General features: G+C 49.5%; 1 long non-coding RNA gene across 1 annotated transcript in view; it reads right to left on the bottom strand.

Moving 5' to 3' along the window:
- Positions 1–19,724, bottom strand: part of LOC137570761 (uncharacterized) — a 38,518-nt gene extending 18,794 nt beyond the window's left edge. The window contains exon 1 of the long non-coding RNA XR_011031171.1: positions 19,638–19,724. This is a non-coding gene — a long non-coding RNA (uncharacterized lncRNA). The remainder of the gene's footprint in view (positions 1–19,637) is intronic.
- Positions 19,725–22,943: the final 3,219 nt, after the last annotated feature.

The raw sequence follows: 22,943 nt of genomic DNA, 5'->3' as shown, positions 1-22,943 counted from the left end.
ATGCAGACACTGTGGTGCAACTCATGACGGAGGATGAGCAGCCCGCCATCAGCTCTGCATCCGAGGCCTCCACCCTCACCACCACCACCCCTGTTCGCAGCAGCCGCCCAGCAGGGCCTGGGGAGGAGGCCAGTTCACCGTCAGTCGCCGACCTGTCACTCAGCACTCTTTTGACCCCAGGCATGATGAGTCAATTGAATGCTGTTGTTGGCGATTTGGAGGAGGAGATGCTGATGGGCACTTTGGGGGAGGAGGGATTGGACAGCAAGACTGTGGCGACAGTCAAGCGTCCCATCCATGCATCAGCAGAGGAGTTTGGGGGGTCATCATCAGAGCAGGACATGTTTCAGGAGGGGCATGATGATGATGACCCGGTGACAGACAGAGACTGGGTGCCAACACATCCAGAGGATGTCGTCCTCAGCAGCTCTGAGGAGGAGGAGGAGGATGCGGTTGTGGGCCTTGCAAGGAGGCGCATCATTGCAAGCATTGGCAGCGTCCCACAGCCTGCTGGTGTCTCAGGCTCAGCAGCAGCAGCAGCAGCATCAGCCAGTACCACCACCAGCCGCACCCAAGACCCCCCCCCCCCCCCCAACCACCACAGGGAAACAGGCAGCAGCGCTTCCATGCCGTAGGGGGATGTTTTTGTCACCAATCTGGCGGTTTTTCACCATGCCCACAGTGTACAGCAAGTACGCCACTTGCAACCACTGTCAGCGGAAGTTGAGCAGAGGTGCAGACCCCTTGAAGTTCAGCACCAGCTCGCTGATCAACCACCTTTCTGCGAAACACTTCCACCAGCATGAGGAGTTCCAGAGGCTGAAGGCATCTGGTGCTGGCAGTGGCACCAATCCCATCACTGCACAGCCTTCAGCAGCAGCAGCAGCAACAGCAGCCACCCGCCCTCCTGCTCCTCCAGCAGCACCAGCAGGAGTGCGGAAACGCCCTGCTCCTCCCCCCTCTGCAACTCCTGCCGCCGACACTGAGGCCTGTTCTGGCAGCCAGTCCTCAGTGGCCTCCTCTGCTCCGTCTGCTGATTCCCGTGCCAGCAAAAAGGCACGCCAGAGCCTTTTGAGCGAGTCCTTCCAGGGGGTGGTTAGGGCTCTGCCTCCCAGCAGCCGTCGCGTGCGGCAGCTGAACGGCTTGCTGGCACGGGCCATGTGCTCCCAACTCCTGCCGTACACGCTCGTGCAGGAGGGGAGCGACATGCGGGCGCTGCTTGCTTGTGCAGCCCCAGACTGGCAGCTCCCCAGCAGACACTTCTTCGCCCGCAAGGCCATTCCTGCACTGCACCGCTTTGTGATGGCCAATGTGGAGCGAGGGCTGGAGCACGCGGTTGGTGAAAGGGTCCACGTCACCATGGACTCCTGGAGCAGCCGCTTCGGGACAGGCCGCTACCTGTCCTTCACTGTCCACTGGGTCAGCTTGGTGGAAGGGGGTGAGGATGGGAGAGCAGCAGCGGGCACAGCAGCAGCAGCAACACAGTGGGTGGTGCCACCCCGCAGGGTCAGGGGAACTGCAGCGGGTTCCTCCGATCCTCTGCCATCCTCCGCCACACCTGGCCAAACCCCCCGCCTCAGCAGCAGTGTGAAGGCCCGCCACTGCCAAGCGCTGCTGCACTTGGTCAGCCTTGGCAAGACCAAGCTGACGGCAGCCCACGTGTTGGCCAAACTCCAGGAGCAGGAGCGGATTTGGCTGACCCCCAGAGGCCTCAGAGTCGGAGAGGTGGTGTCCGACAATGGGGCCAATCTGGTTGCTGCCATAGACAGGGGAAACCTGACCCACATCCCCTGTCTTGCCCACGTGCTGAACCTGGTGGTGCAGAAGTTCCTGCGCACCTACCAGGGGATGGACGAGCTGCTGGAAACGGCAAGGAACGTTGTGCGTCACTTCCGGCGCTCGGCTGCAGCCTGTGCGAGCCTGGAAGACGTGCAAAAGGAGCTGGATCTGCCACGCCATCGGCTGATCATTGACGTTCCGACTCGCTGGAACTCCACCCTGGCGATGTTGGAGCGTCTGGTTGAACAGAAGCACGCTGTCAACCACTACCTTGCCCTGGCCACTGTTTCCGCAGCTCAGAGAAGGGACAAGACCAGCAACATCCCGTCCATCGTCCCCGATGATGACTGGAGGCACATGCAGCAGGTGTGCTTAGTGCTGGCTCCCTTCCTGCAGGCCACAAACATGGTGAGCAGGGACCATGCTATGGTCTGCGAGTGGGTGCCCCTGGTTTCTCTGCTGAACAGGGCACTCGATGCTTTGCTGGCACAGGGAGCGGCAGCCTTGGACCAGCAGGAGCGGCAAGCAGCTGCACAGTCCACCTCTGAGGGGGAGGAGGAGGAGGACTTGGTGGAGGTCCCTGACCTGGCTGCTGATGAGGGGGATCAGCGCAGTGCAGCTGAGTTGGTGCGGGGGTGGAGAGAGGATGAGGCAGCAGAGGAGGAGGATGAGGAGGACAGCACTGACGTCGATGTGCCAGCAGACGTGGCCCGCCTCTTCCCAATGGCAGCGCACATGCTGACGTGCCTGCGCAGGGACCCCAGGGTGATCCAGATGAAGCAGAGGGAGGACATCTGGATCAGCATGATGTTGGACCCACGCCTCAAGGGGAAGTTGAGCCAGTTCCTGCCGCCTGCAGGAGGAGACCCAGCGCAACAAATAAGGAGCTTGCAGCAGGCCCTTGTTGAGCGCTTGGAGGAAGCCTTCCCCCAGCCTTCCACCCCCACTGTCCAGCAGCCAGCACAGAGGCAGCAGCAGGTGCCTGCATCCAGCAGCAGCAAGCGCCCCACAGACCTGCTGTCTCTCAGCCACGAGCTCTACAGGACTGTAGAGGCTCCGGCAGCAGTGACTAGAGAGGAGATGCATGCAGCAGCATCCTCCTCCGGTCACAGCCAGCGCCTGACCCGCATGGTGGCTGACTACATGGGGTCCTACAGCGGGCTTGACAGCGATGCCCCTGTTGATCCCATGGAGTATTGGGTCAAGCGCATGGAGATCTGGAGCGAGCTGGCGCAGTACGCCCTGGAAGTGCTGTCCTGCCCCCCTTCCAGCGTGCTGTCCGAGCGCTGCTTCAGTGCAGCTGGTGGCGTGGTCACCGAGAAACGCTCACGTCTGTCTCACAAGTCTGTGGACAGACTGACGTTTCTCAAGATGAACCAGGCGTGGGTGGAAGGCGAGTTCCTGGCCCCTGTTGTCGGCGAGAGGGGGACATGAACTGGCTGCCGGAACTTAGTACCATCGTTAATGTGCCTTACCACCCTTTACCACCTCCTGGCTCCTGCTCACTAAGCCAGCCTGGTTCACTTTGACTATTACGTCGCCTGCAGCCACACATTTCACACCTACAGTGGGCTGCTGCTGTGTACTGCCCTTCTGCTGTCTGTCTGTGTTTCCCACTGCCAGGGTACACAGAATTACCTTCTGCTGCCACTCTGCCACCAGCTATTACGTCAAAACAATAGCTATATTGGTTGTAAAACCAAAACCAAAAAAAACCAATAAAAAAAAAAAAAGGTTTAATTTTTCTGAGGTGCCCGGGTTGAAAACTGTGTTGTCCCAGTTGTGTATTGGACACAATGTGGGCTGCACGACCGCTGTCTGGGACCTCCTGTTGTGTTTATTTACAGCCCTGGTATCACCGCTAGGTACCAGGGCTATTATGTCACGCTGCCTACCTGCTGCCACACTCACACTGCTCCTCCATTCCTCCTGCTGCTGCTGTCTGTCTGTGTTTCCCACTGCCAGGGTACACAGAATTACCGTCTGCTGCCACTCTGCCACCAGCTATTACGTCACAACAATAGCTGCTCACACTGCTCCTCCATTCCTCCTGCTGCTGCTGTCTGTCTGTGTTTCCCACTGCCAGGGTACACAGAATTACCTTCTGCTGCCACTCTGCCACCAGCTATTACGTCAAAACAATAGCTATATTGGTTGTAAAACCAAAACCAAAAAAAACCAATAAAAAAAAAAAAAGGTTTAATTTTTCTGAGGTGCCCGGGTTGAAAACTGTGTTGTCCCAGTTGTGTATTGGACACAATGTGGGCTGCACGACCGCTGTCTGGGACCTCCTGTTGTGTTTATTTACAGCCCTGGTATCACCGCTAGGTACCAGGGCTATTATGTCACGCTGCCTACCTGCTGCCACACTCACACTGCTCCTCCATTCCTCCTGCTGCTGCTGTCTGTCTGTGTTTCCCACTGCCAGGGTACACAGAATTACCGTCTGCTGCCACTCTGCCACCAGCTATTACGTCACAACAATAGCTGCTCACACTGCTCCTCCATTCCTCCTGCTGCTGCTGTCTGTCTGTGTTTCCCACTGCCAGGGTACACAGAATTACCTTCTGCTGCCACTCTGCCACCAGCTATTACGTCAAAACAATAGCTATATTGGTTGTAAAACCAAAACCAAAAAAAACCAATAAAAAAAAAAAAAGGTTTAATTTTTCTGAGGTGCCCGGGTTGAAAACTGTGTTGTCCCAGTTGTGTATTGGACACAATGTGGGCTGCACGACCGCTGTCTGGGACCTCCTGTTGTGTTTATTTACAGCCCTGGTATCACCGCTAGGTACCAGGGCTATTATGTCACGCTGCCTACCTGCTGCCACACTCACACTGCTCCTCCATTCCTCCTGCTGCTGCTGTCTGTCTGTGTTTCCCACTGCCAGGGTACACAGAATTACCGTCTGCTGCCACTCTGCCACCAGCTATTACGTCACAACAATAGCTGCTCACACTGCTCCTCCATTCCTCCTGCTGCTGCTGTCTGTCTGTGTTTCCCACTGCCAGGGTACACAGAATTACCTTCTGCTGCCACTCTGCCACCAGCTATTACGTCAAAACAATAGCTATATTGGTTGTAAAACCAAAACCAAAAAAAACCAATAAAAAAAAAAAAAGGTTTAATTTTTCTGAGGTGCCCGGGTTGAAAACTGTGTTGTCCCAGTTGTGTATTGGACACAATGTGGGCTGCACGACCGCTGTCTGGGACCTCCTGTTGTGTTTATTTACAGCCCTGGTATCACCGCTAGGTACCAGGGCTATTATGTCACGCTGCCTACCTGCTGCCACACTCACACTGCTCCTCCATTCCTCCTGCTGCTGCTGTCTGTCTGTGTTTCCCACTGCCAGGGTACACAGAATTACCGTCTGCTGCCACTCTGCCACCAGCTATTACGTCACAACAATAGCTGCTCACACTGCTCCTCCATTCCTCCTGCTGCTGCTGTCTGTCTGTGTTTCCCACTGCCAGGGTACACAGAATTACCTTCTGCTGCCACTCTGCCACCAGCTATTACGTCAAAACAATAGCTATATTGGTTGTAAAACCAAAACCAAAAAAAACCAATAAAAAAAAAAAAAGGTTTAATTTTTCTGAGGTGCCCGGGTTGAAAACTGTGTTGTCCCAGTTGTGTATTGGACACAATGTGGGCTGCACGACCGCTGTCTGGGACCTCCTGTTGTGTTTATTTACAGCCCTGGTATCACCGCTAGGTACCAGGGCTATTATGTCACGCTGCCTACCTGCTGCCACACTCACACTGCTCCTCCATTCCTCCTGCTGCTGCTGTCTGTCTGTGTTTCCCACTGCCAGGGTACACAGAATTACCGTCTGCTGCCACTCTGCCACCAGCTATTACGTCACAACAATAGCTGCTCACACTGCTCCTCCATTCCTCCTGCTGCTGCTGTCTGTCTGTGTTTCCCACTGCCAGGGTACACAGAATTACCTTCTGCTGCCACTCTGCCACCAGCTATTACGTCAAAACAATAGCTATATTGGTTGTAAAACCAAAACCAAAAAAAACCAATAAAAAAAAAAAAAGGTTTAATTTTTCTGAGGTGCCCGGGTTGAAAACTGTGTTGTCCCAGTTGTGTATTGGACACAATGTGGGCTGCACGACCGCTGTCTGGGACCTCCTGTTGTGTTTATTTACAGCCCTGGTATCACCGCTAGGTACCAGGGCTATTATGTCACGGCGAGCTGCCTGCCTCATTGACTGCCTGCTGCCACACACTCATCCTCCTCCTCCTGCTGCTGAATTTACCTCCTGCTGTCTTTGTGTTTCCACTGCCAGGGAGCACATACAATGGCGCTTCCAACATGCGTGCGCCCACCAGCTATTTGTTACGCTCAAAAATAGCTGCATTTCTTTAAAAAAAAATTTGAAAAGAGAAATACGTGAAGAAGAAGAAGAAGACGATATTGAAAAAGAAGGAGAAGGAGAAGATGAAGAAGAAGATGAAGAAGAAGATGAAGAAGAAGAAGATGAAGATGAAGAAGATGAAGATGAAGAAGAAGAAGAAGATGAAGAAGAAGAAGATGAAGAAGAAGATGAAGAAGATGAAGATGAAGAAGAAGAAGAAGATGATGAAGAAGATGAAGAAGAAGAAGAAGAAGATGAAGAAGAAGAAGATGAAGAAGAAGAAGATGAAGAAGAAGATGAAGAAGATGAAGAAGAAGATGAAGAAGATGAAGATGAAGAAGAAGAAGAAGATGATGAAGAAGATGAAGAAGAAGAAGAAGAAGATGAAGAAGATGAAGAAGAAGAAGAAGAAGATGAAGAAGAAGAAGAAGAAGATGAAGAAGATGAAGAAGATGAAGAAGATGAAGAAGAAGATGAAGATGAAGAAGATGAAGATGAAGAAGATGAAGATGAAGAAGATGAAGAAGATGAAGAAGAAGAAGAAGATGAAGAAGAAGAAGAAGAAGATGAAGAAGAAGATGAAGAAGATGAAGATGAAGAAGAAGAAGAAGATGATGAAGAAGAAGAAGAAGAAGAAGAAGAAGATCTAGAAGAAGATTAAGAAAGATAAAGAAGAAGAAGAACAAGTATATACAGTAACACTACACTACTGAACCAAATTAAGGACACAACTTCTCTTTCCACATTTTTTTTTAAAGGAACATCCCCACATAATCACTTGCTGTTGTTACTTGGAAAAAAAGATGTTTCTTGCATCATTCACCCTCAAAACAAGTGTTGGAAGCTATTTTGGGCCAATTCGAATAGTCAGCTCGAATAGTGAGCTCGAATACCGACTCGAATAGTGAGCTCGAAGTCCGAGGTCGAATCGAATAGTAAAAAATATTCGACTCGAATATTCGACTGACCTCGAATAATTTACTATTCGAATTCGACCAAATTCGAATTTTTAAAAGGGGTATTTGAGCACCACTGACGTGGACTGCTTAAAATTTTGGAGGTTTTGGCAGAGGTCCAACATGTTGGCCCAATCGTATCCACAGAAGCTTGGCAGCTGTCCGGATGCGCCTCGGTACTGCGCCGTCATGTACTGGACCACTGCACTCTTCTGCTCGCAAAAGCGGGCTAGCATGTGCAGCGTAGAATTCCAGCGCGTAGGGACATCACACAGCAAGTGATGGTGGGGGAGATTGAAGCGCTCCTGCATCTTGGCGAGTGCCCCCGAAGCAGTACTGGAATTTCTACAATGTTTGGCCACTCGTCGCACCTTCAACAGAAGATCGGACACGCCTGGGTATGTCCTCAGGAACCGCTGAACTACTAGGTTCATCACGTGCGCCAGGCAAGGGATGTGTGTCAGCTTAGCCAACCTTAAAGCGCGAATGAGATTACTCCCATTATCACACACAACCATGCCCGGTTTCAGGTCCAGCGGTGCCAGCCACAAATCCGTCTGTTCCTTTATTCCCCTCCAAATTTCCTCCCCTGTGTGCTGCTTATCCCCAAGGCAGATCAGCTTCAGCAACACTTGCTGACGCATGCCAACAGCTGTGCTGCACTGCTTCCACGATCCTACTGCTGCTGGTGCTGGGTTAGCGTTTCCGGATGAGGTACAGCTTTGAGATGCGTTGGAGGAGAAGGAGTCAGAGAGGTAGGTGCTACTGTTGTTATCCAGTGGGAGGGACGGCGGTGCAGTTTTTTGCGGTGTGGGCAACACCCGCGCCGTAGCAGGTGAGGAATCGCTGCCAGGCTCCACAAGGTTCACCCAGTGCGCGGTAAGGGAGATGTAATGACCCTGGCCAAACGCACTCGTCCAGGTGTCAGTGGTGAGGTGAACCTTGCAGGCAACGGCATTCTTCAAGCTTCGGGTTATTTTTCTGACCACGTGCTCATGCAACTCAGGCACTGCAGAGCGCGCAAAGTGGTAGCGGCTGGGAACCACGTAACGTGGGATGGCCACTGACATCATGCCCTTGAAGCTGTTTGTCTCCACCACTCGATATGGCAGCATTTCGCAGGCCAGAAGCTTGGCTATTCTGGCTGTTACTGCCACGGCCCGGGGGTCATTTGCTGGCAATTTCCTCTTGCGATCAAACATCTCCGAGACAGACAACTGAATCGTAGGGCTGCACACTGAAGGGCTGTTGGTTGTTGTGTTTGATGAACACTGGGAGACCTCAAGAGCACTACTCCGGAAAGTAACAGTGTCAGCGTCTGATGTTTGTGAATGTTGTGAACCACGCAATGGCTGGGCTACTGCTGCTGCTGAGGTGGGTCTGGTGGTGAGTCTGGTGACCCCAAGGGAGGCAGTGTTGCTGGTACCCTGTCCTGCCGCGTTTGCCCACAGAGTGGGATGTTTGGATAGCATGTGGCGGCTCATGCTGGTGGTGGAGAGGTTGTTAATACTTTTCCCCCTGCTCAGGCGGGTCTTGCACACCTTGCAAATCGCCATAGTACCATCCTCAGTGCAGTCTTCAAAGAAAGCCCAGACTTTGGAGCACCTGCCTTGCTGGCGATTTCTGTTTGCGCCTCTTTTGCCTCTCACTTGAACTTCCACGCTTGTGGTGCCTGAAATTGCGCGCCGCCTACCTTGTGGCACAAGGCGAACTCGTGCAGCAGTGGGTTCTTCAACAGACTCATCTGTGCTGCTGCTACGACGGCGATGTTCTCGTTCACAAACAAAATCTGGGTCTATGTCCACATTGTCCATACCCTCCTCTTCCATTTACTCAAACTCGTCATATGTCATTGTGGGGGGCCGCCGCCGTGGAGTAGAGCTCCCCAGAACAACCTCTGCGCAGCTCACTCCAACGTCGTCTTCCAGATCTTGTCGGCCGACCTCCTGCAATTGCAACCCCTCCTGCCCAAATTGCTCTGGGATTTGGGTTTCAAAGTCCTCGGACTCGCCTTGCATTTCAGTGCGTGGTGCATTTACCACAGTTAATGGTTGTGAATCCGGGCACAACATTTCTGGCTGTTCCTCCATTGACCTTTCAAAGGTGGAAGTTTGTTGGGCTGGGAATAGCTCCTGCGAATACCCCATTGTGTCCTGAGGTAATTCATCAGACTGGTTATCTGGCAGTTGTGTGCGTGGTGTTGCTGCCGGTTGTGTCAGCTTTGTGCCCACTGGCTCCTTGTAACTGGCTGAGGACTCGGACCTCGTGCGTGATGTGCTGGTGCTGCTTAACCCACTGCTGGACGCTTGAGAGGTCATCCAAGTAATTATCTGGTCCTGTTCTTTTGGATTTGTGAGGGTTGTTGTCCTGGACAACATGGGCGGTATTGAGTGGGTTTTCTTGGGTGCTCCCCTGTGGTCTGTACGTAAACCGTCAGGGGAAACACCTCTTCCCTTGCCCCTCCCTCTTTCACCGGATTTCTTCCTCATTTCACTTATCCTTAAAGTACACGCTGACTGGCAGCAGTACAGTGGCAGTACAGAAATGCTATACAGTGGTGGGTGAGCGGTGTACCACTATTCCCAGCAGCGACACAGAGCACAATGCTATACAGTGGTGGGTGAGCGGTGTACCACTATTCCCAGCAGCGACACAGAGCACAATGCTATACAGTGGCTAGTGAGCAGTGTACTACTGTTCCCAGCAGACACAGAGTGGTTGTAAACACAATGCTATATAGTGTGGCTGAGCAAGGTACACAGAGTGGCAGTAAACACAATGCTATATAGTGTGGCTGAGCGAGCGGTGTACTACTGTTCCCAGCACACACAGAGTGGCAGTAAACACAATGCTATATAGTGTGCTGGGTGAGCGGTGTACACAGAGTGGCAGTAAACACAATGCTATATAGTGTGGCTGAGCGAGCGGTGTACTACTGTTCCCAGCAGACACAGAGTGGCAGTAAACACAATGCTATATAGTGTGGCTGAGCGAGGTACACAGAGTGGCAGTAAACAGAATGCTATATAGTGTGGCTGAGCGAGCGGTGTAGTACTGTTCCCAGCAGACACAGAGTGGCAGTAAACACAATGCTATATAGTGTGGCTGAGCGAGGTACACAGAGTGGCAGTAAACACAATGCTATATAGTGTGGCTGAGCGAGCGATGTACTACTATTCCCAGCAGACACAAAGTGGCAGTAAACACAATGCTATATAGTGTGGCTGAGCGAGCGGTGTAGTACTGTTCCCAGCAGACACAGAGTGGCAGTAAACACAATGCTATATAGTGTGGCTAAACGAGGTACACAGAGTGGCAGTAAACACAATGCTATATAGTGTGGCTGAGCGAGCGGTGTACTACTATTCCCAGCAGACACAGAGTGGCAGTAAACAGAATGCTATGTAGTGTGGCTGAGCGAGCGGTGTAGTACTGTTCCCAGCAGACACAGAGTGGCAGTAAACACAATGCTATATAGTGTGGCTGAGCGAGGTACACAGAGTGGCAGTAAACAGAATGCTATATAGTGTGGCTGAGCGAGCGGTGTACTACTATTCCCAGCAGACACAGAGTGGCAGTAAACACAATGCTATATAGTGTGGCTGAGCGAGGTACACAGAGTGGCAGTAAACAGAATGCTATATAGTGTGGCTGAGCGAGCGGTGTACTACTATTCCCAGCAGACACAGAGTGGCAGTAAACAGAATGCTATATAGTGTGGCTGAGCGAGGTACACAGAGTGGCAGTAAACACAATGCTATATAGTGTGGCTGAGCGAGCGGTGTACTACTATTCCCAGCAGACACAAAGTGGCAGTAAACACAATGCTATATAGTGTGGCTGAGCGAGGTACACAGAGTGGCAGTAAACAGAATGCTATATAGTGTGGCTGAGCGAGCGGTGTACTACTATTCCCAGCAGACACAGAGTGGCAGTAAACAGAATGCTATATAGTGTGGCTGAGCGAGGTACACAGAGTGGCAGTAAACACAATGCTATATAGTGTGGCTGAGCGAGCGGTGTACTACTATTCCCAGCAGACACAGAGTGGCAGTAAACAGAATGCTATATAGTGTGGCTGAGCGAGGTACACAGAGTGGCAGTAAACAGAATGCTATATAGTGTGGCTGAGCGAGCGGTGTACTACTATTCCCAGCAGACACAGAGTGGCAGTAAACAGAATTCTATATAGTGTGGCTGAGCGAGGTACACAGAGTGGCAGTAAACACAATGCTATATAGATATAAACAGAGAAAAGGTGAAGTTCCAGCACTCAGCTGAGATTGCAACAGGAGGCCGGGCTAGGCTTTGCTGTATTATAAACTGTAAGGAAATAGGTCCCTCTAAACTGCGTGCTCCGCAATTTCGTGTGTATGGAGAGAGAAGGCAGGGCCAGCACTGCAGTTAGGGTTCTTTATTGAAGCAAAGACAGACACTTACAGTTGTGTAGCAGCCAGATGTCAAGGCAGGTTAAGTGGGCGCCAGGTCTGTGTCCCCCTGCGGACGTCCGTTTCGCGCCAACAGCGCTTGTTCACCGCAATGGGGAGAAGTTGGGGGCGGGCTGCATCGGCGTGGGTTACATACCCACGTCACGGCGGCACTTCCGCCTACGTTAGCTGGCCACGCCCCCAGTTGCTATGTCAACCTGGGACGCCCACTCGCCCTGCAGAAAGGACGGAGAGCGTCCATGTGGCCTGGCAACGAAGGATACACCCACCGGCACGCCCCGCCACGCAGTCCGGCGCCCAGCCTCCCAGCAAAGGGGTGCACAGCAAGAGCTGCTGTTAGTAAACAGCAGCATGCGTGCACATAAAAAGACACTTACTGTATTAGAGGTCAAATTTGAGATAGCCCAATGCAAGGGAGAATGTGGGCAGCGGAGACCGAGGCAGGCGCGCCCGCGGGTGCAGCCCAAGGCGCCAGGTAAATTGAACATAAAAACAACTACCAAAAGGTATATACATTAAAAGCCTACGGAGGGAGGAGAGAGGAGGCGAAAGATAGGCAGGATGAATATGCAGGAAGCGTTAAGCGCATAGGAGGACAGATGCAGCCAAACCAAAGAGGAAAGGTAAAGAAAATTGTGCAGTGTGGTAAAATTGTGCATGCACGCGTTGCGCCAGCTAATACATGTCGCCGCGCGGGCATGCAGATAGAATGGAAAGATCTTTTGGTAGTTGTTTTTATGTTCAATTTACCTGGCGCCTTGGGCTGCACCCGCGGGCGCGCCTGCCTCGGTCTCCGCTGCCCACATTCTCCCTTGCATTGGGCTATCTCAAATTTGACCTCTAATACAGTAAGTGTCTTTTTATGTGCACGCATGCTGCTGTTTACTAACAGAAGCTCTTGCTGTGCACCCCTTTGCTGGGAGGCTGGGCGCCGGACTGCGTGGCGGGGCGTGCCGGTGGGTGTATCCTTCGTTGCCAGGCCACATGGACGCTCTCCGTCCTTTCTGCAGGGCGAGTGGGCGTCCCAGGTTGACATAGCAACTGGGGGCGTGGCCGGCTAACGTAGGCGGAAGTGCCGCCGTGACGTGGGTATGTAACCCACGCCGATGCAGGCCGCCCCCAACTTCTCCCCATTGCGGTGAACAAGCGCTGTTGGCGCGAAACGGACGTCCGCAGGGGGACACAGACCTGGCGCCCACTTAACCTGCCTTGACATCTGGCTGCTACACAACTGTAAGTGTCTGTCTTTGCTTCAATAAAGAACCCTAACTGCAGTGCTGGCCCTGCCTTCTCTCTCCATACACACAATGCTATATAGTGTGGCTGAGCGAGCGGTGTACTACTATTCCCAGCAGACACAGAGTGGCAGTAAACAGAATGCTATATAGTGTGGCTGAGCGAGGTACACAGAGTGGCAGTAAACACAATGCTATATAGTGTGGCTGAGCGAGCGGTGTACTACTATTCCCAGCAGCGACACAATGACTGGGGGACCCTGGCTAGCGTGGCTGGAGCGCGAACTACCCTGCCTGCCTACCCAAAGCTAAACCCACAGACAAATGGCGGAGATATGACGTGGTTCGGGTATTTATTTACCCGAACCACATGACAGTTCGGCCAATCAGAGCGCGTTCGGGTCCGAACCACGTGACCCGTTCGGCCAATCACAGCGCTAGCCGAACGTTCGGGGAACGTTCGGCCATGCGCTCTTAGTTCGGCCATGTGGCCGAACGGTTTGGCCGAACACCATCAGGTGTTCGGCCGAACTCGAACATCACCCGAACAGGGTGATGTTCTGCAGAACCCGAACAGTGGCGAACACTGTTCGCCCAACACTAGACAACTCTACTCGATTCACCTCCCCGTCTAGCACCAAAAAAGTTTGACCTCTCAGGTCATGGTGTAAGACATGTGTTGAGGTGGGAACTAAGGAAGTGGCGGTGCCTAAAGGAATGTTGCACCGTTTCCATTTGTTCACCCAAAAGTCTTGAAGCTTCCATGCAAAAGATCCTTCTCCAGAAAAATCGATATACCTCCCCTTGTCCAATCTCAGTTGGACAGGATCTTTAAGCATCTCCCTGACAAAATATGTCCCCAACTGATTGGACCTCTTCCCCCCTTATGTCCTGAGGCACAATATGTACCAGAGGTTGGGAAGACTGTACTCTCTGCAATCTTTCAATTAAGAGTACCTCTTCACTTACCCAACTAGCATGAGGATAAGCGGCTGCATATGGACTGTGTAATATCGTCCCCTGTTGTGACCCGTGTAGTGTGGATGGGGTTCCCTGTGTTGGCTTTCCCTCCCCCGGGACCGCTCTCCCCACCCTCTTTGTCACCTGGAAATGTGGCTCGATCTCGATTTTTACTTCTTGTTTCGAGAACCACCACCCCTCGGCTTTCCAGCCTTTACGTGTGTATCGTTGTTTCAGAGGCGCTCTGTTGGTAGTTCCAGAGTGTGATGTTGTCCCCCGCGTCTCTCCGGCAGGAGAATTGACGCCTCCTGCTCATTCCTCTCCAATCTGGAACCATCTCACTCTGGATAACCAAGACAAGGTACCCCTGAATCACACTCTCCACCTTTTGCATGTACTCATTGTACTGCAATGTACCTTTTAACAAAACTTTGGATCGGTGCATCGATTCTGGGAGTGTGACATTCAATAGCAGATTTGCACTGCCATTCAATTCATACTGCCTGCACCTCTGTCCCTTCAGACCTGTCACCCACCTTGTGCCATGAAATTTGTTTTCACCTGGCACAAGTGCTCTTTTCCTCCGTCCCTGCATGGTCCATCTGTGCCAAGCGGAGGGAGGTGTGAAAGGATTAGTACCTTTGTCACCAAAAATTAACATGCTTGGGCCTTGCATTCTCATTAACCCCTTATTATACATGAGAATGTCCTCTCTTCATTCTCCTAGGACAAAATGGCAACCTAGGATCACCATCAGCATGGTACTCTTCATTATAAAAGCACCACCTTGGGAAAGAAAAACATTAGCAATTTGCACTATGCTTTGCTCAGTCAGTTTTTTTTGTCGTTTTCCGATCTCAGGAATCTCGTGTTTTAGTCTCTTTCCAATTTCAGGAATCTCATGTTTTGGTCTCTTTCTAATTTCAGGAATCTCGCTGTTCTCCAACCTCAGATTGGCATCTGGAACCTTTCGCTTATCCGACTGACATCTCCATCTTTGCTGCCAGCACTGCAGCTGTCTCGAGTCCATATTGCCAAACTCCTGAAATCGAAATACAAACAAATCAATTCTTATTAATGATTTGGGATTCGCCCTGCGGCTTGTACTCTGTACACTTTAAATTGATCAAGATATACCATAATTGATCTCGTTGCTTTATGGTTCTCATGAACTCTGTTTACTCTTTTTGGTAGATTGGAGTTAAACCTCTCTCCCCTACCTAAGTACTATCCGAAGTACTTACCTGTGTAAAATATGCTCCCGTGGACTTCACCTTTGGAAGCTCTCACTTCATTGCAAGCTCCTTCCACATCCCCCCCATCTGTCCATGTGCGGCCGTCGCATGCACAGATTACGGATGCCACACTTGTTGCTGCTTTGCAGGTGAGCCTGCAATGCTCTTACTCATGATCGCATTTACTTATCTAGAACCTCATTGCGATACCAGCTCTGCTAGAAGTTCTGTGTGTTGTACCCTCTGACCAAGGTTTGCCGTGCTACTACCCCCATACTACAAAAAAAATGGCTGCCTCCCTGTAGGAAGGAGCACTTTGCACTTAAACTACACAGGGTGCAGGGCTAAGTATTCCAGCAACCAATGCCTGTATGCAGATCCCTGAATGCCCACTTGGTAGGTAGTCGTATGGCAAACCTGTCCTGATACACTGTCACTCTGTAAATGGCAATTCTTTCATCTTTATAATTGCCCCATGAACTGCTGTCAGTTCTTGTTCTTTGTGCTACACATATTTGACCAATCAGTGGACGGAAAAAAACGCATACAAAACAACCGCAGCCCAGCATAGACCTCTTAGTCAAACTCTGGACCTGTCCACGACAAAAACCGGAAAAAAACGTTACCGCTCTGCAGCAGCGGCGACGGATACCTGGATTGGTCAACTCCCTTTTTTTCCAACTCCGTCACCCCCTTGATGCACTTTCCCCCTTTTCTCTATTGGGAACTCATGCTGCACCACCCGGTAAGGTGCCTCACTTAAAGGAATAATCCCATAAGCAACTCAGTACAGACCCTTTCCTGATCTGTGCTGTTCCTTGTCTCCCTGCATCTAGCTGGGAAACATTTCCTATCCGTGACCAAGCTAGACTCACAGCAACTGCTTGGTGCACGTATCCTGGCATTCCTATCCCTGGACCCAGGCTATGGGGAAATATTCGGAATCCGAGATACTCAGTAGAATGTCTCATTATTTCTACCCCCCTTCCTTTCAGCTGCTTTGCCCTGAGCCGCGAGCACAGCCTGACGTGACGTAAATCCCCCAGCCCCTTCTCCCCCGCTGCCATGACGTGTGGGAGCCATGACTCTTGGGGGCGGGCCCTCCCCTATGCCACCATTTTGAGTCCTGGACTGCCAGCTAAGATGGCTGCTATCAAACTCCCGTAGCAACCTCTTGATCCTATACACTTTAGGAGTAAAACAAAAACAACAGAACAAACATTTCATGCATAGTTACACATAGCATCGATACACAGTGCAAAAAAAATCAGCATTCCGCCACACACACTGCCTTCAAAACCGGAGAAAAAAAAACCTTGTCCCAGCTGCAATTCTAAATACTATACTTCGTAGTATCACCCAGGGACGTGGAAAGCTCTCTCTCTTCACAACTATCTGATTAACACAGACATAGCTCGGACCCACTAGAGCGTGCTGTGAACTCTGAACCACTTTAACTGTTACCATCCCAGCTAGAAACTTCTTCTGAAACGAACATTTAGCAGCCGAAACTGACCAAACAACATTAAACATATGCAGACATTTAAAAACAAGCAGCTCTGACTGGAACGAGAGAGGCTTGCAGAACATCTCACAAACACCCCTATGGACAGGGAAACAAACATGCTGCCCGGAAAGAACGCGCCAGAGTACAGTCGCACTTCACCCATTATCTCAGCTGTAGCTATAACTTACTTTTACAGCGACCCAGAGACATGGCTGTGCATTCCTGTCTCCCCAGCTACCCGAAAAAAAAAACATCCTTCTAAACCTCATGTCTCACACTCCCTCTTCTGTCTACTCGTCTCCCCTCCTCTCTCCCCCTCATCCACTACTAACAGACTGAAACATTGCTGGCTTCTCTCTGCCGCAGGGGACCCCCCCCCCCCCCCACATCTGGCATCCTTCCCAGTCTCTGGGCAGGGGGAGAGAAAAACAAAAAAAACAGAGAGAGAGAAGAGATAAAAACTTGTATACAGCCTACTAACAGAACGCGAAGGAGGAAAGAAAAAACCCAGTCAACTTGTGACCCGCGAAACAAACATGCCCGTGACAAATGTGGATGTAACCACTATATAAGCTGTAACATACACCACAGGAACATTAAATCCAGTCCTATGTACGCTTTACACCGAAACTAAAGAAATACGCAGACTCCAAACTGCAATTAACACAAAACACAGAACACATTATCCTCTCCTTGTTATAACACCAAATACAACACAGATAACACCATATAACAACGTAAATCATACATGCCTGATCTGCGGACTCTTCGCAGTTCACCAGCTCTCGCAACTTTCCCTCCGCGAAATTCAGATTGGACTCCGGAACTTCTGGGGGGGGCTCCCACCTTCCCCCACAGCGGATCGACCTCCAGCGGCAGTTGCGAGCAGCCGTAGCCTCGGAGGGTTCCTTCCGACCCAGGTTTAGGCTTGTAACTGTTGTGCACATTCAGTTACAGTGTAACGTCCAAGAGTTTCGCCGCTGATATCTTCGAATTGCAGCCCGTGTGCTTGGCTCACGCACACTCCCCACACCAGCCTATCAGCTTGATAAGCTTTACAGTCCGCGTCTATTCCGCTTGTTTTGCTGTGGAATATCTTGAAAACTTCCTCGGCCCCTGGCCCCGTCTGCCTGTTTTGCTAGGCGAAGGGTTCATCGGCACCATTGTTAGAAACTGTTCTAAATCGCCTTGCTTCAACACCATCAACTTCTTATAGTTGCGTCTAGCAGACTGTGAGATAACTTGACTCTCAACACAGGAAGCAGGAGATAGACTTTTCTCAGGCTTCTTCAATGTTTACGGAGTTTATTCAGAAAACAGAAATACAGATAGATACAGTTGATCATATCCTAGCCACGCCAATCTTCATGTTGCGTTACAAGCTTCTTGATTAAACTTCCTGCTGAAGTCAATCAGGTACCTACTTTCTAACCTACGTTACACTAGACTACCTATGTACAGCATACATTATATCAGATTACAGAAAGGAATTAACATACTTAGAGGTCCCAGTCAGCATTGCGAGCTAGTGTGAAAGTAAGAAGCAGAGTGAGCTCCCATCGCTCACTCGGGCTTTAATACCGACTAGAAAAGAGTTAAATATGACATCATCTTCGCCATCCCCTAGATCAGACTATTGGTGGACCCACTCGTGGTGTCATCATACACACCTACTCGATTAATATTCAATGCGGCTTTTGACATACATACAAGAATGTGGTGTTTAATAAATATGGCTGATGTTTATTGTTCTAGTGGTGTACATCCCCAGGGCAGGGAGACCTGTGGCCTTGTCCATAGAACAGCTTCTTGGTATGTTCTAGTTCTGACAGAACTGAAGATTTTCTCTCTAAGAGAAAATCCCCTTAAAGGGCAGGTCTGCTCCTCAAGCCTTTTTGACTAACTCAGTCCAAATAACTGAGGCCTACTTAAATTATAACAGAGGTCATGTGACCGCTTCTGCTCTATGTCCTCCGTCCCTCTCAGCAAAGTGTGTGTTTAAAAAATAGCTTTGTTTATACCAGCTAAATGTAACAAGTTTGTGAGCATTGGCATGGGGAGGGGGGGAGGGGTCAGAGCTGAAAGGCAACCCGGCTTTAAACTGTTTTCTTTACACTGCGAGGCAGAGAGAGACAGAGACACAGGATTAGGCACACAGACAGAACTGCAGCTGATGATTATTTACACACATTTGAAGCTATATTTCTGCTTTATATAATTCTGAACACATTTTACTCACAGAATTAGAGCCAGTGAAGATTGTTTCTGTATGCTGGATCTGCTGGACACAGTCCCCCATAGTAATGCCCACTGTTCCCTGTAAATGTCATATTTTCTTCTCATAAGATATGAAAAGATGAAAAACAGCTTCTGTATTGCTATTTGCTAGTAATTACTGGAAATATACAAGGCATTTAGAATTTTAGTTAACTTTGATAGTTGTCCTTTAAGATGCACTCCACTCCATCCCATCAAACTCAGTTGAGGGAGAATAAGAGCCATTGGGGGTGAGGAGAGAGGAGGAGTTTGGATGTAAAGAGCTCACAGTCTGTAGATAGGAGCCTTCCTGTTATCTAAGCAAAAGAAGTCATAGTTATTTGAGGGAGTTTTTAAAAAAATCATTTACATTTAATTTAGATGACTAGAGGATAGCGGGAAGGGTGGCATTTGTTTAACTACTTGAGGACCGCAGTGTTAAACCCCCCTAAAGACCAGGCCTTTTTATTGTTAATTGAACACTGCAGCTTTAAGGCCAAGCTGCAGGGCCGCACAACACAGCACACAAGTGATTCCCCCCCCCCCTTTTCTCCCCACCAACAGAGAACTCTGTTAGTAGGGTCTGATCGCTCCACAGTTGTTTATTTTTTTTTTCAATATTTATTGTATTTATTTATTAATAAATGTTGCTTTTTTAATTTATATTATATTTTATTGCTCGGTCATACAACTTAACACCAAAATCAATTTTACCTCCTTTTCTTCTCACAAATAGAGCTTTCTTTTGGTGCTATTTGATTTCTGCTGCTGTTGTTAGTTTTTTTTTTTTCAACCAATATAAAAATACTGACATTTTTGTAAAAAAAAAATGTTTTTATCCCCACCCCCCATATGCCCTAGACTACGTTACATACACTAGAATATACATACAGTTGAGTACACAAAAGATGCTGGTTGCCCGGCACTCAGTGGTGGGGGAAGGAAAGGTCTGCTGCACCTGTATTCGTAAACAATCCCGTCCCTTTGAATCTTGCTGCAACCTGGATCCTTTGCATATAGAAGCGTGCAAGCAGGCTAAAGGATCAACACTTTGTAAACAGTACACATAGAACAGTCCGTGCACCACTTCTTCTAACACATTTATTCCTCCAGTGTTGCAATGTCAGCAAATAGATTGGCACAAATACATGACAGTTTCAGATTGCAAAACATCTTTGTAGATACATCTGACCTGTGCCTGGATGGGTGCGGGAGGGTGACCAGGGGGAAGTAGGACTGCGCGACAGCCGTTTCGCGCCGGGCGGCGCTTGCTCACGTGCAGTAGTCCTTGCTCTGTACAGCGCTGCACAAGATGTCAGCACTATATAAATGTCTATTTTTCTAATAAATAAAAAAACACAGCCTGCCAGAGCTGATCAGCCACTGGCATACTGATCACTGGGGCCCACTGTTTGCAGTGACGGGAGCTTGCGATCGTGTAAGCTCCTGTCAAATCTTGCTCCTCTCGAAATGACGCCATATGGCAGCGCTGAGGAGCAACAGAGCCTCTCTGCCACCACAATGTGCGTTAGGCGGTCGCAGAGAGGTTAATAAAAAACTTTAAAAATGTAAAATGTTTATTTAGAAAAAAACATATAAGACAAAACTTCTTGTAGACCCAAATCAGCCATTCAAGTAGGTTGTCAGTAAAAGACACCCAGGCCCATATGCAATTAACTTTTTCTCCTCTTAGGAGATAATTTTTTATATTCTCTTTAAAATAAGTTTTAACCCCTTCCCGATGGCCTATCGCTGATAGGCGTCGGGAAGGTGGTAGCCCCAGGACCGCCTAACACCGAAAGGCATCAAGTCCTGAGGCAGGGTTTTACAGGGATACGTCATCAGCCTACCAGCTGCTATGAGACTTTTAGATGCCGAAACCACTGTCTATTTACATTGTACAGCTCTTTGGTCTATGGCAGCGCTGTACTGGGGACAGCCGTGTCACTCGGCTGTCTCCTGGAGAGGCTCCGATCGCGATCCCCTCTCGTAGGCTGATGCCTATGTGAGAGGATCACCATAATTGGCTGGCGGGGGAGGGAGGGGGATGTAAAAATAAAAAAAGACACATTTCTAAAAAAAAAAAAAAGACATTTAAATATATATATATATCGAAATTTCAATCGCGAAAATAGCGAAAACTAAAAGGCGTAGGGCGGCAGTTTATATATCATTGGAAAGAGGAGAAAGAGAGCTTTAAAATGATATGCATCTTTCCATAGTTTCTGCACTGCTGGGTTTCTCTTTATAGGAATTTTGTTGACAAGTAGATATGGGCCGAACCTCTGATTTTAGGACTTCCGCGGAAGGTTTGGTTCGCGGAAGGTTCGCGAACCGCAATAGACTTAAATGGGGAGGCGAACTTTGAAAAATAGAAAAAATTATGCTGGCCACAAAAGTGATGGAAAAGATGTTTCAAGGGGTCTAACACCTGGAGGGGGGCATGGCGGAGTGGGATACATGCCAAAAGTCCCAGGGAAAAATCTGGATGTGACGCAAAGCAGCGTTTTAAGGGCAGAAATCACATTGAATGCTAAATTGCAGGCCTAACGTACTTTCAAACATCATGTGTATTCATCAATCAGGGAGTGTAATTAGAGTACTGCTTCACACTGACACACCAAACTCACTGTATAACGCACCGCAAATAGCTGTTTGTTGTGTGTTGTGACGGCCGTGCTGGACTACTGCGCAACATGGCGAGATTGCTCTTCCTCACTCAGTGATGTCAGGTAATGTATGACTTCCTTCTCAACTTTCCATGGCACTGTTAAAAAGCTTACGTTTTTTTATTTAAATTACATTTTCTATTTGCTGTGTACTTGTTCAGTACCGCTACAATGAGAATCGTATGGAGGCGGGCAAGTCTGACATTGTGACCCCGGGTAAAGGCCGGGGAATGAGGGATGGAATCCGGTGTGGAGCCTGAGCAACGCTACACATCCAAGGAGGGCAGTAGGCAGGCATACACGCCCGCCCCGAGGTAGTGACCAAAAATAACAATACAGGAGGAGGACTTTCGAGGCGCTGCTGTGTATTTGAAATTAATGTACTTTAAATCCTTTAACAAGAACCAGTTATGGCGGCCAAAGATGACACCACATTCCTTTCACGAGAATCATATGGAAGCAGGCAAGTCTGCCATTTGTGACCCCGGGTAATGGCCGGGGAATGAGGGATGGAATCCGGTGTGGAGCCTGAGCAACGGCTACCACTGCACATCCAAGGAGGGCAGCAGGCAGGCATGCAATACAGGACTTTGAGGCCCTAATTGTAATGAATCAACTTTAAAACCTTTAACGGGAATCCGTTATGGACAAGTCTGACATTGTCACCGGGGGGCATGAAGGTTGGATTCCGGCCCGAAGTGGGAGCCTGCTGAGACCCATGCTGTAGCTGCCCTGACCGTGCTTTGCAGACCAGGCATCTGTGGTCAGATGGACCCTTGAGCCAGCAGAAGACAAAACAAGTCGAAAGCATTTGCCAAGAATGTTTTTTTGTTGGCATTTTTGTAAATTGTTTGAAAATGTAGATGGTTGTATTTTTCAATTGTTTGAACCTTTAGATGGTTGTATTTTTAAATTGTTTGAAAGTGTAGATGGTTGAATTGCGTTCCGGAGTTGGAGCCTGATCAACGGCTACCACCACACATCCAGGCAAGGAGGGCAGCAGGCAGGCAGGCATGCATGCCCGCCCCGAGGTAGTGACCAAAAATAACAATACAGGACTCAGGAGGACCTTTTGAGGCCCTAATTGTAATGAATCAACTTTAAATCCTTTAACGGGAATCCGTTATGGAGGGCAAGTCTGATGGTGCCTTCACTGCGATTCACCAGGTTGGTCTCCGGCGAGAATCCGTTATGGAGGGCAAGTCTGACATTGTCACCACGGGGAATGAAGGTTGGATTCCGGCCCGAAGTGTGAGCCTGCTGAGACCCATGCTGTAGCTGCCCTGACCATGCTTTGCAGACCAGGCATCTGTGGTCAGATGGACCCTTCAGCCAGCGGAAGACAAACCAAGTCGAAAGCATTTGCCAAGAATGTTTTACGGAGGGCAATTTTTGTTGGCATTTTTTTAAATTGTTTGAAAATATAGATGGTTGTATTTTTAAATTGTTTGAAACTTTAGATGGTTGTATTTTTAAATTGTTTGAAACTGTATCCATTCAAGTGCAAGTTATGCACTGACTGCCAGGT

The sequence above is a fragment of the Hyperolius riggenbachi genome, chromosome 4 (genome assembly GCF_040937935.1).
Source record: "Hyperolius riggenbachi isolate aHypRig1 chromosome 4, aHypRig1.pri, whole genome shotgun sequence".
Lineage (NCBI taxonomy): Eukaryota > Metazoa > Chordata > Amphibia > Anura > Hyperoliidae > Hyperolius > Hyperolius riggenbachi.
Note: the sequence above shows the minus strand (reverse complement) of the source record. Positions and strands in the feature narration are given on the sequence as shown.